This window comes from Pteropus alecto, unplaced genomic scaffold, assembly GCF_000325575.1.
Source record: "Pteropus alecto unplaced genomic scaffold, ASM32557v1 scaffold45, whole genome shotgun sequence".
In the NCBI taxonomy this organism is placed as follows: domain Eukaryota; kingdom Metazoa; phylum Chordata; class Mammalia; order Chiroptera; family Pteropodidae; genus Pteropus; species Pteropus alecto.
Window position 1 is genome coordinate 28,497,162 of NW_006442491.1, and position 4,331 is coordinate 28,501,492.

The 4,331-nt window shown below is 48.2% G+C and overlaps 1 pseudogene; it reads left to right on the plus strand.

Annotated features, from left to right (window-relative positions):
* The first annotated feature begins 2,504 nt into the window (after positions 1-2,504).
* On the plus strand, positions 2,505-2,623 carry LOC112471341 (annotated as a pseudogene).
* The last annotated feature ends 1,708 nt before the right edge of the window (positions 2,624-4,331 follow it).

The window sequence follows — 4,331 nt, forward strand, 5'->3', positions numbered from 1 at the left end:
GAGCATGACGAACTGGTTGACTTTGTATCCACTGGAGCATGAGGTTTGAGGAGCCCTGTGGGCCAGATGCAGCCTGTCCCCAACACTGACAGCCAGGTCTAGGAACACAGGAAAACTACCAGGCTCTTGGCTGACCTCGGGGGTCTCTCTGAGACTGGAAACCCCTCACCCCTACCTACTCCAGGGAGCTTGGGAGAACTGCTTCTCCAGGGTGCAGAGCACTGGACATCAAGTTTGTGATTTCTGCTGCCCTCTAGTGGGCAAAAAGAGAAAAACCTCTCGTTCCTTGGAGCTGGGAGCTGAGAGCTGGGAGCTAGAGTTGAAGTCAGCCACTCCCGCTGCTAATGACAATGGCCACTCAACGAGCACTTCCATGTGCAGCCACTTTTATACTTAATCTAATGCAATTTCTGCAATAACTCTCTCAATGTACGAATCATTGCTACCACTTGATATAAATAATCTGGGAGCCTTGGGAAAATGACTTTCCATGGCAGAGCTGGGAGTCAAGCCTTTGGAGCTCAGAGGAGGAAGTGAGCTGCCTGCACTGGAAGACAGCCCTGCGTGGTGGGGCACAAAGGTGGACTTTCCCTGAGGTCAGTGAAGCTGTAGGATGCCTCACTTGCACATCCTCCCTCAAGAATTTTGGAAAGACTCTACAATGCAATCACATGGTCACATGTTTTATAAAATTTGCAAAGTTCACACATTCTAGCAGTGACTGGTTAAGACCGCTGACTCTTTCTACTCCAGTGTCTAGAATAATGTCTTCATAGAGTGGGTGATAAAAATGTATAAATAAAGTATGTGTTCAATAAATTTTGTTAAATGAATAAGCAGATGATAGAAGAATGAACGAAGTAGCATTTAGTTCGATCTTGAAGGAAGGGCAGGGTTTTAATGAGTGCTTCCCGTGCAGTCTAGGAGTGTCCTCCACAGACCAACTGAATTTAGGCCATGGGTGGTCTTGAGTGCCAGAGTGAGGAATTTGGACTTATTTGGCAGGCAGTGGGGAGCCATGAGAGGGTCTAGAGCAGAGGAAGGATTTGAGTGTAACTGTCGATTAAGCAAGAATGTCAGATAGGAGGACAAGGCCCTGTAGCGGGGTGTGGGGGGAGGCAGACTGGTTTAGATAACACACCGCCCTCACCCAGCACCACCAGCCACTGCTCGGGTGATGCAGTCATAGGGGTACTGTCCATCGGGGTGCTCTTTGGAGAGAAATGTCTCCAGATAGCCCCTGCCGGGGTGTCCTCAGGTCTCTGGGAGGGAGAGTCCAGGCTAGGAGTGTCCTGATGCCTCGGTGTGTATTCAGCCTGGATCTGCTCAACACCCTGTGTGTGTCCAGCCCAATGTGGGGGACAGGCTGGGGCCCTGCTCAATTTAGGCAGGGAGGTCATACGGTGTGAGGGTCCCAGGCACTGCAGCATGTCCCAGCCCCTGGCTATGAAGTGAGGAGGCCATTCCACAAGAGGAAACTGAAGCTGGCCGGACAGTGGTGGACTCGTGAAAATCCGGCTGCACCGCTGCCTCCTTTACTAGGCCCCAGGGCATGCTGCTCTCATCCCTCTGAGTCCCCCCCATCCCCCCCAAAAAAGACAAAGAAAATCCCAGCTCCTATTTATTTAGCACTCGTTTTGTGCCCTGCCCCCTGCTAAGCATCTTCATGTCCCAACACCTGATTATTCCTCCAGCCACCCTGTGAGTGGGAGAAATAGCTACTATTTCCTTTGTACAGATGAGGGGTTGGAGAGCCCAGAGAGGTGGAGTCGCCTACCCAAGGTCACACAGCAGTAAATGGTAGAAATGAGATCAAATCTAGACTCTAGAGACAGCACCTCCCTTGGTCCCCAGCTGCTCTGCCTCCTCTCCTGGTCCAAGTTAAGGCAGAGAAACTCAGCTTTGCCAGCAGAGGGTGATATGCCCTCAAAGGTAAGCCCTGCTTCCCAGAACTCTGCGCAACAGAGTTGCTTCTGAAATTTTTAACCTTGAGCACCCACTTAATCCCAGGTTCTGATGGGGCCTGGGGAGCATGGACAGGTGTGTGGAGAAATATAAAAGACAACTTTCAAACGAGGTGAGCCAATGGTTCACAGAAAAGCCAATGCAATGGCTTTTAACATATAAAAAGAGCTCAGTCCTAATAAGAGAAAGCTATTTAACATTACTGTTACATCCACAATGAGCAGGCAAGCATTTTTTTTAACTATCAAATTGGCAGTTACGCAGTTGAAAGTATGGAGAAACACATCCCCATACATTGCTGGTGGGATTAGAACTTCGTTTAACACCTACAGAAGGCAATCTGGTAATATCAAAATTAAAAATACAGAGGCATCCAGTAGAAATGCCTAATACATTAATCAAAAGACTTGTACTAGACCTGCTCTATTTAATATGGGAGCGACGAGCCCTGTGTGGCTACTGAGCACTTAGTCTAAATTGAGATGTGCTGTAGTATAAAATATTCACGGGATTTTGTTCATATAAAAAAAATTAAATATGTCTACGGCCATGCCGCCCTGAACACGCCTGATCCCCTCTGATCTCAGAAGCTAAGCAGGGTCTGGCCTGGTTAGTACTTGGATGGGAGACCACCTAGGAAGATCGGGAGCTGTAGGCGGAAAAAAAAGTAAAATAACTCCTTAATATGTTTTATATTGATGATGTGACGAAATGATAATATTTTTGATAAGTTGGGTTAAATAATTTTTAAAGTTAATTTCACCTGTTTCCTTCTATTTTTTTAAAATGTGTCTGCTAGACAATTTTAAATTATACATGATTTGCATTTGTGGCTCGTAGTTTTTTGATTGTGCTAGAATACACATAACATTTATCATTTTTAACTGTCCAGCTCAGTGGCATGAAGCATGTTTATAACTTTGTGCAACCAGCACCACAATCCATCTCCAGAACTGTTTTTTATCATCCCAAACAGACACTCTGTACCTGTTAAATGATAACTCCCCACTCCCTCCTCCTAGGCCTTGGTAACCTGCCTTCTACTTCCTGTCCCGTTACACTCAGTGTACCAAACAGGCCTCGCTTCCCTTGCAAGGAAGGCTGGGAAATGTAGACTTACTGTGTGTCCAGGACGAAGAGGAACCGGGTTGCCAGTCTCTGCCACGCTTGCCCAGTCCCCTGCTGATGCCCATTTAAGCGTGCACCTACTGTACGCTCAGCCTTGGGGGCAGAGACCCCAATTCTCCAGCTGTGCGACCACTCTCTTCCAGTCTCGGGACTTCTATTTTGTCATCTGTAAAATGGGGATGTAACAATAATCATCTCTTCCTATTGAGATGGTGGTGATGAAAGCATTCTTCAATTTAGGAAAGCCTCAGACTTTGCAAAGAAGTGGGGGACACCGTCCCTGCCCTCTAAAGCATTAAGTAACTAAAGGAAACAAGAGTTTGAGACATGCCCCCAGACTTTGGGAGGTGGTGGGGGCTGTGCCCACAGGGGAGGTGGGAGCGATCAGAGGGGCTGCTTCAGGAGAGGACCCGTGGTCGAGCCTTGACAGAGGATGGGCAGTCAGAACAGACCCAGGAGCTTGGGCATGGCATGGCGAGGAGGAGACAAAGCACTTGGAAAAGTGTGGAGGCTGGCACACACATGGTATATCGAAGGGTCCCATACCCGAGTATTTAAAGCAGACGTTCCCAAAGGGAGGGATGTTGGCTGGGCTGGGAGCTGACACACACTTACATGCTTGTTCCTTGGCAAGATGGGTTTGAAAAAGAAAAAAAAAAAAAGAAAGAGAGATTAAAAACAGATTATTGGGGAGAAAAGTATTTCAGGCTCGAGACAACTGTCTCTGCAGCCTCTGGCTCGCTTCCCACCCATTCCCCAGCCCTGATGCAAGCCTGGCTGAAAGGAGGTATTCCTCCTGGGACTGTTGGAGCCGAGGGCCTGGCTGGCAGGAGACTGAAGCCTACCCCAGTCCTGCCTGTGTGCCAAACTCCGCACAGGCTTAAATATATCCACAGTCTGACAGAATGCTGTAGGCCACGCTAATGAGTTTCATGCTCCTTGAATTCTCCCCTCAAGACGTATTCTGTTATTAGCCCCATTTCCCAGATAAGTAAACCGAGGCTCAGAGAGGTTAACCAGCTTGCCCACAGCCACACAGCCAGGTAAAGGTGAATCTAACTGAATCCATTGCCTCTTCCTGGGACTGGGGTGTAGACAGAGCAAGGAGAGGTTTAGGACAGCAAGGAAAAATGTTCCAGAGGGGACAGGGTTGGTGTGAGAGGCAGTATGATGCAGTGGTTAAGGGTTCGACTCACGAGTCAGACTTGGGGGTTGTTTGTTACAGCAGTATGACCTAT